Genomic DNA, 9,826 nt, shown 5'->3' with positions numbered 1-9,826 from the left:
CCCAGAGAAAGGTGTTTTGAGCCTCTTAGTCTGTTTTTTTGGGCTGCACTACTCATGGTCTTTGTCCCTTACATTCATCTGTTATCTTAAGATATATTAAGGTATATTAAGGTATATTAATCCTTGTATCCAGACCAGAAAATCTGATTTGTCTTGAGTAGCTGAATAGATATGATGGAGTGTTTTACTCTATATAGCATCCAAAACTCCAAATAGAGAGAAGTTACCAACAAGCAGTGCTGTCCACAAGAAAACCACTTTCTATCTCACTAGTAAACAGTGTATAAAATCAGAGGGCTTGGGGAAAAATCACTTGTCTTCTGAAAAGCCAGGGCTAACATGGATTGTAATGCTAGCCATAACCAAATAGCATTCTACAGTATACTAGCTCTTCTTTTGGCACAAAAACTAACCTTAAAATTGGGAGGGTTTTGTAAAAACTTTCTGGTTGAAGGTGGCTGCTACAAAGAGTTAAATGTTGATGGGGCAAGGAGAACACATATCCCCATCATAGCATGTTCTGCTGAGAGCTTATGACTTCTGATCCTTGTGAGTCTTTTCAATATTTTAGTATCCAGACAATCACAGGCAGAAAAATCTTAGCTATGGGTGGTGAGTCCAAATAGATCTACATTTCTGTGAGTTTCAGTGTCATTTTGTGGAACTGAAGGCATATGTTTTTCCATGCTGATTGTTTGGGGGGTTGTTTGTTTGTTTGTTTTCTCTTTTTCCATAAAGTGTTTTTAAAAAAACCCTCACTGAGTGATTTTTTGTACTTTATGGTTGAAGAATGTGCTGATTTGGGCTAGGGTAGAGTTAACTGTCTTCACAGTAGCTAGTATGGAGCTGTGTTTTGGATTTATACTGGAAACAGTGTTGAGATGTTTTTGTTAATACTGAGAACCAAAGCCTTTTCCTCTTTTCACACTTCCCTGCTGGTGAGAAGACTGGAGATGCCTGGGAAGTCGAGAGGAGACACAGCCAGGACAGCTGCCCCCAGCTGGCCAAGCAGGTATTTCTGACCATATTGTATCATGCCCAGTATATAAAGTGGGAGGAGGAAGCAGGAAGTGGGAGGACATTTGGAGTGGTGGTGTTTATCTTCCCAGATAACCAATACGTACAATGGAGCCCTGCTTTCCTGACGGTGACTGAACGTGGGAAGTGGTGAATGAATTTCTGGTTTTGCTTTGTTTACATGTGCAGCTTTTGCTATACCTATCAAACTGTTTTTATCTCAACCCGTGAGTTTTCTAGCTTTTACCATTTTGATTCTCCTCCCAATCCTGCTGGTAGGGGAATGAGTAAGAGGCTTTGTGGTGTTCAGTTGCCAGCTGGGGTTAAACCGCAAGCATAAAAGTGAGTTTTGAAGGACTCTGTGATTTTGCCCTGCTTGCAGTGGGTTTTGTTGCTTCTGTTGCTTTTTCTAGAATTCTGTATTAAATCCATCATGCCAATCACTCTACTCATATCTTGCTGTGGTTCAAGTCACTAGAGAGATTTTCTCACTTTTCTGTATGGTGTGACATGAAAGTTACATCCCATTTCATTATTAAAAATATCAGCTGTGTGAGGCAGATAGACTGTTCATGCTGCCAAGCAAATTAATTTGCGCCTCAAGAGTAGTATAAAAGTGCACCTGGGTGTTCTCTGAACAAAATACACAGGAACCTCCTTCAACACAGGCTTCCCACTTCATTGCCAACAAAATAACTTCCAATCTATTAAATAAAGCCCAGCTCTTAGTGACATAACTGGCAATAATCACACACATTTTTCATTGTGCAGGCATAATTCAGGGAGGTACATTGCGATCAGAAACTGGAAGCTGTTCCTCTAAACAAATCTATTGAATGCCAGTGATGATAATTATTAGTGATTACTCACCGATTGCAAATGTGTTCTAGATTTAGACATTCTAAAATAGGGACAGCATGGCAGTTTTTCACATGGATATGAAGATTAAATTTTTCATTTTAACTTCTAACAATGACTCTTTGTTAGGAAAAACTAGTATTCAGTAGCTGAAATATGGACTGCCTAAGTTTAAGACTGTTTTATATTTACTTCTAAGGCATGTAGTATTTCGAATGGAAAAAAAAATTGAACTCTAGGAGGCAGAGGAGGAAGTATTGCCTAAAGCCTGTTAACATAAAGAATGTCAGATGAAAAATGAAATCAACTTTCAAGTAGAATAGATTTAGACTAGGTCAAAGGAAAAAGGGAAGTTGTTATAATTCATTTTTACTCTGGAAGCTATGCTGCATGACATTTTTGGAAGAAATCAGATCTTTTGTGAGACCAGATGGCACAGCTGGAACCTGAAATGGCAGTCCATGTGAACCATTTGAAAACTGTTTTTAATTCCTGTGGGTTTTGTTGCTGTTGTTGTTGCATTCTTTTAATCTGGAACAGGGCTCTCATCTTCCTGTGTGATCAGAGCAGCACTATTGTCAAGGAAAGGGAGAGAAGAAGAATGCAGAGAAGGAGGAATTGGGGTTTTCAATCACTGTTAGGCCTCGAGGGAGGCCTAATTAGGCAAAGAATTCACAGACAGTATTCTCTGTGCCCCTTTTTTCACTGATCATGCAAGTAAGCTTTGTAGATGTTACAGAAAATTTTGAACATTAGTGTGTTGAAAAGTTGCTTCAATTTCTTACCAATGGTAATTTGGAGACTTATGTGATGCTTCAATTAATAAGTTTTCTTCTGCAACTAATAAAATTTAATAACTATCTCTTATTGTTGTGCTAATAAATCTGCATTCTGTTAAATGGACAATTTCAACTCATTGAATTCTTTGAGAGTTACTGTATATAACTAGACACTCTGAGATAAGCAGTATGAACAGGAGCATGGTTGCATATGGTTTATGCCCTCAAAGAATGACTCTAATTTGGTCCTCAGAATACTCTTCTCCCTGGCTGCATGTGTAGTGCCACTTCTGTGGTTCCTAGGATGTCGGCTATCCACATTACCTGCAGCAATGTGCCCTCTGGACAGCAGCTGACTGAGCCTGGCTCTCTGTCATACAGGACTTCCTAACTGATGGTGCTCTCTACATCCTCCTCTGAACCATGAACCAACCCAGTAATCCAAGGGAAAGGAACAAATAAACCACCACCATTTGGTCAACTGCTTCCCTGCACTCTCCTGTGTTACCCGTTATGGAAAAAATATTTTGTGCTGCAGAAACTTCACACAGTGGCATCTTATTTTTGTAGTCAGTACAAGTAAATTAATTGGTACCATCTCAGCTGTCCTAGGGGTTTATGGTGTCCCCATACCAGAAACAGAAACCACACATTTTAAGTTAAGGTTAACTTTAACAGAGGTTTAAGTACTATTCCTGCTCTCTGGGAGACATTTGGTTATTATTAGCCAGTGAGGCTGCAGCTGTGGTTTGACTGACCTAAGGAAAAACTGTCAGTAGAACAAGAGTCTCTGTGGTCTCCTCACCTCCCACAGCTCCCAGTGAGAGGAATATGTAGTTATAAGCCAAGACTAATCTGGAGATAAGCCCATTAACCTTTGGAGGTTGCGCTATCTGTCCCCTGACCTATTATAGGCAGGTAGTGTATATATATTCTAGGTAATTATATGGTCTTATGTGGTTATGCAAATACCTGTGACAGTATCAAACCTAATGATACCCTGCTTATGCAAGTTATCCCATGTTATACTACTGTGTCAGGAAAGCATGGGCAGCCAGCACAAGGTCATCCAGTCAGTATGTACCTGGACAGGTAGTAGAACTAGTTACTCAAGCTTCATACTACTTCTGTATCTTCTGTCTTGTCCTTTCTATCCATCTGCCTTTTTATGTGGCTGCATCCCAGGGCTCTACCATGTTTTCCATTATGAATTACCTTGCATAGTAGGTCAAGCAGGCATAAAATCTTCCAAATACTTGAGATATGACATTGCATTTCCCCGTTCCATCTTTATAAGAAAATTTCAAAAACTAGATCTGCAGGTCTTATTTGCAGTCAGTAAGGAAAACATGGTCAGACACACCATTCTTAAGCTTCAACTTGCTGGATCTATAATTTGTTTTAATTCAAAACTGTCTAATCAAAAAGATTTTATTTTAAGGACCACAAATATATGCTCTTCTGCTGAGTAATCATTGCTTTAGTGTGGAATAAAAAGCCTGCGAATATGTGCTTGGCTTCTCAGCATGACCTAGTTCACAGCCATCTGTGTTTACAGTAAGACATCGCCCACATGCATTAGTCTGTAAACAGTATCAAACCCCAAAGTTTTTCTCTTTTTCTTTTTCACTGTCCATATATACCCTCCTCTTCACTGTATCTCCATATAAGTGTCTGCAAAAATACCTTTTTTTTTTTGATGTCTAAGAAATCTAACAGTTCTCTGAGTTAGTACTTAAAGATGCCTTTACAATCTTAGTAAGTGAAAGAATTGCTAGTTGGTTGTTGTTAGTACTAGGGGAGCATTTATTAGCTGCCTAAAACCCTACCTGGTCCTTTGGCAGTGGCTGCATACTCAGACAGCCAGTGGATATTCAAGACCCAGTCAAAATGTCAATGAGGAAAAACTCATGGGTTTCTCAAGTGTGTGAGGGGTGTTGGGGACCCCTCCATTTGGCATTTGAAAACTCTCTATTTCTCCAGGTCAGTTGACTTCAGACTATCTGCAAACTGTCTTTCAAATCAGTGCTGGTGCCAGGAACAGCCCCCAAATTTATTTTCAACTCTGTTATGTTTCTGCTAGGCTACATATAGGTTTGGGAATATGGTTAAGCAAAAGTCTTAAACCCCAAGATTTCCCGTAGATGTCATTGGCAAAGAATGGAATTCAGATCAAATTAGGACTCTGTAATTTTTATAAGGTGTTAAGGGCACACCCACCTTTCAGGTATCATACCAGAACACATTTGTGGAACATGTAAAGCACAGCTGTTCTTACCAATTTATGACCTCCAGGACAAGGAAATTCTCTTTGGCTTCTCACTGTTCATAAAAGACACATTGCCCACATCTAACAAACATAAATTGACTCAACAGGGAAGGATGTTCCTTGGTTGTTGAAAAGATGAAGAAATTCCAGCATATCCTTACATAATAGAATTAATGGCCATGTGCAGCACCTGAAACAGACTTGGGATTGTCCTGCATTCCTATTCACTGTACAGCCACTCCCACTGCCAGGGGGTGAATTGCTGCAGCCATGGAAAAAGACAAGGTGTTTGGTGAGAAGGAATCTGAACGGAAAACATCTCTGTGACAAGTGTTTGTAAATGCATATTTTGCATGGTGGCATGGGGAGCAACTCACTGGTTGCTGTCAGCCAGCTTTTCCCTTTTTTTATAAAGTCTTTTGTGACCTCCAGGCATTGACTGATCTGATTTGAAAAGTCAAGATTTTGGATAGCACTGCAGAGTCTGTTGCCTGCTTGCCGCATGCTTCATTTTTGACTTCCTTGAACTGATAAGAATAAAGTAACTGCTCTGCTTAAGCCTTAACTATTTCTTGTCCCCAAAGTGCATTGAGAATAAAGCATTATGAGTCTAATGAAATATTAGAACTACTTAGAAATTACTTTAAATTCATGGTTAAATAAAGCAAATATGCCATAAATCTTGGGCAGATACAAGGACATGTGATAGATAGATAGATAGATAGATAGATAGATAGATAGATAGATAGATAGATAGATAGATAGATAGATAGATGGGACAGACACATGCCTGTCAGCCTGATCTCAGTGGTTATGGCACTGGCAAGGTTATGCAGTAGATCATCTTGAGAGCGATCACATGAAACATACAATAGAACCAAGGGATCAGCCCCAGCCAGAATCGGCTTAGGAGTGGCAGGTCCAGCCTTACCAACCTGATCTCCTTTTGTATCAGCTTCCCTGCCTGGTGGATGAGGGGAAGGCTCTGTCTGCCTGTACTTCAGCAAGGCCTTTGACACCATCTCCCACAGCAGTGTCCTGTAAAAGCTGCAGCCCAGGCTTGGACAGGAGCACCTTCACTGGGTTGAGAAGCGGCTGCACGGCCGGGCCCAGAGAGCAGTGAATGGTGCTGCAGCCAGCTGGTGGCTGCGCACTGTGGTGTCCCTCAGGGTCTGTGTTGGGCCAGGCCCGTTTAATAGGTTTACTGATGATCAGGATAAGGGGATCGAGTCTACCATTAGCAAATTTGCAAATGACACCAAGTTGGGTTGGAGTATTGATCTGCTGTAGGGTGGGAAGGCTCTGCAGAGGGAGATGAATGGCTGGAGAGATGAGCCAAGACCGGTGCCATGACATTCAACAAGGTCAAGAGCTGAGTTCTTTGGCTACAACAACCCCAGGCAGCACCACAGGCTGGGTGGAAAGTGGCTCAGCAGGAGAGGACCCAGAGGTGCTGGTGACAGTGACTGAACATGAGCCAGCTGTGCCCAGGTTGCCAGGAAGGCCAACGGCATCCTGGTCTGTATCAGCAATGGTGTGGCCAGCAGGAGCAGGGAGGGATTGTCCTCCTGAATTTGGCACTGGTGAGGCCACACCTCAAATCCTGTGTTCAGTGCTGGGCCCCTCAGTTCAGGAAGGACATTGAGGTGGTGGAGCATGTCCGGAGAAGGGCAGCAAGGCTGGTGACAGGTCTGGAGTATAAGTCCTGTGAGGAGCAGCTGAGGGAGCTGGGGTTGTTTAGCCTGGAGAGGAGGAGGCTCAGGGGTGACCTTATCACTCTCTACAACTCCCTGAAAGGAGGGTGCAGCCGGTGGAGGTCAGTAAGTCTCTTCTCATAAGCAGCCAGCACTAGGAAAAGAGGACACAGGCATAACTTGTGCCAGGAGAGATTTAAGTTGGACATTAGAAAAAGTTCTTCACAGGAAGGGTGATTAAATATTGGAATGGGCTGCCCAGGGAGATAGTGGAGTCACTGTCCCTGAAGGTGTTTAAGGAAAAACTGTATGTGGGAGTTGGAGCCATAGTCTAGCCGACATGAAAGTAGGTGTTCAGTGATAGTTTGGACCCAATGATATCAGAAGTCTTTTCCAGTCTAATTGGTTGTGTGATTCTGTGATAGACCAACAGTGAGGATAGAGAAAAGGACACATCAAACAAATGTAAGCAGATTACAGTACAGAAATCTATTTTTTTTTTTTAATTTATGATTTACAACCTTTTAGGTAGCAATAACTTGTGCATTGGAGAATGAGAAGTTGCTTATCCTACTGGCCTTCACCAGTAAATTGCCTTGTAGTTTCAACAAGTGAAAGTGTCCGGATAGGTAGTCTTATAATAACTCATTCACTTTGCATTCATATCTCACAGTATCTTGTTAGTGTACACACATTCTGAGAATGAGATGGTACTTCATGTACTGGAGTTGAAAAGGTCTGCCCTGGCTTAGTCACATGATGCTGAATTATTTCTCAGAATGAGCACCCTGAAGAAATACTGAACTGTAAAAATCCAAAAGTAAAAGCAGGGCTTTTTAAAGAGGGAAATGAGATTGGATCAGTTCACAAAAAGCTTTGAAGTATTCTAAGCTTTCCTTCTAAGTGAAATAAAATGAGAAAATATTTCTTCTTCTTAGTAATTATTATGTTCTTCAGTTAAAAATTAATTTTGAAAGCTTTTTTAACTTATCAATATAGAAACTAGAAACAGGCAAAGTATTGTCTGGTCTATTCATGCATTACATCCTGCTGCCACACAGAAAACCAAATCTATTCTGTCCTTTTAGGAAATCTCCTTGTTCAGTGAAAGTAGTTTTGTGGGTTTGAATGGAAACTGTAAATACTATGAAAAGTCCAAACTGTCTCTTTATTGGTATGAGCCTTAATTTTCTTACCAAAAAACTGTTCTCTGCGTAATCGATAGGAATACAAATCACTTTGTCTCCCAAAGGATCTCATATCCTGCTATAAGAACAAATTTTTTTTTTGGTCAGAATCCCTCTGTTCCCAGCCAATTTATTGCTCAGATGAAATCTTCTCCTCTTATCTATCTGTAAACCAAGTCTTGGAACACTGAGAAAACAGCCTCTTTAGAGCTTGTATACAGCCTATTAATCCCTGACTACATGCTCTTCAACATCTAGTATTTTGCTGATGCACGAACAGAAAATTTTCTTTAGGTTATATGTGGCCGGTAAACGAAATGCTTATTTGGGAAATATCAACCCTTTATTGGATGTTTTGACGTCTCCTGGATTTGTGCCACACAAGCTGAGGACATTAATCAAGCCAGGATTACTTGAGAGAATTTATCTTCATTGCAGACAGAAGCATCCATATGAATTCTATCCATCCAGTAGAATTTCAAGTGGTTTCATGGTTTTCCAAAACAAAGTAAATACATACCCATAATTCACTTATTTCCCTGTGAGGGTCTTCATGTGACCTCTAGTCAGCATGTGGCAAAACCAAGTATTTTCACAAAGATCATAGGTACAGGAGTGCTTTCTCCAAGATGTATTAGCTCATTTGTCTCAAGCCCCAAATTAGCTACAAAAAGACTGTAAATTCACCAGATGCTTTTTCTGCATAGTCCTCCACAAATTCACTTATCCTCAGATCCTTTTGTGAAGTATTTGTCTTCATTTCTCAGTTCGTTCAGATAGTCTGCCAAATCATTGGACAAGTGAGCTCCCACAAAGTACGATGTGTAACATTTAGATACAGAATGCATAATTTCAACCCTGATAGAGGAACAGTGGAAAACTGCTGCACACAGAGCGCCCTGGAAACGTATTAGTTCGGGCACAGCATCATCCTAACATGCCTACCGGGCTCTTGATTTACAACCGATGTAAAATGTGGACAAGGGAGACTTGGATTCATCTGTAACTATACACTAAATGTATTAATAAATTCTATCTAACAGAGTAAATAAAAACATTTAAAAGAAATTTGTTACACAAGTCTTGCATTTTTAGGGCTTCTAAAGTAATGAGCTGATTAAATCATGAATGCAGTTAAAATGCAAGGTAAACTTAAGAAACAAAGTACTTGAAACCTAGAGTACTTGTATTTAAGTTTCTGATGGATACTGTTCACATTAATAAATATTAGTAAGAAAATACACAAACTCACATTATTCTTAATATATGGCTAATGTAGAATTTGGAAGCCAGAACAGTTATATTTAACCTTTAAGAGCTCTTACTAATATACCAGCCAAATGTTGTGATGTACTGAACAAGGTTTATGTTCTCAGATGAAACACCTTAGGCTTTTCTCAGCTGAATGTATGCATTTGGCTGCAAAACAGAGATAGTTCCTCACCAAACAGCAGCAAAATCTCTTCAGTGAAGAGGGACCAGACCTACCATTACAGTAGGAGCTTCTGAACATGGCAGCCTACATGACAAGATGAAGGAATACTGTTGGTTTTGTAGGTCTGTGTTTTTCAGAAAAAGCCTCTATAACATGGATAATCCGTCAATTAACAAGAGTTAAAATACAACTATGTAAATAAATCAATAAACGTATTTTCCAACAGTGTGAAGGGAAGGCCTTTGTATAAAATTTAGCAACATGCTCTCTGAGTGAGGATCCTTTTTCTTTGTAAGAAGAAAAACATTGATTTGTGTATGTGGCATTTTGGATTTTGTCTCAGTGATTTTATTTTGGAGGGGGGAAGGAAGGGGTTGCTTTCAGGCATTTTCATTCCCTGATGACTTGGACACATAGCAACCATCTGTTCAGCTGGTTCAATCCTGAACATGTTGTCTTCAGAGCAGTGAAAGAACAACAAAATGAATAGACAAAAGATGTCACATATTTTCTGGCAAGCATATATTTGAAAACTTTTGTTATTAAGGCAAAGAACATTTCTGTAAGGTGCAGTTACAGCTTTTTCC

Source organism: Prinia subflava, chromosome Z (assembly GCF_021018805.1).
Source record: "Prinia subflava isolate CZ2003 ecotype Zambia chromosome Z, Cam_Psub_1.2, whole genome shotgun sequence".
NCBI classification, from domain to species: domain Eukaryota; kingdom Metazoa; phylum Chordata; class Aves; order Passeriformes; family Cisticolidae; genus Prinia; species Prinia subflava.
Note: the sequence above shows the minus strand (reverse complement) of the source record.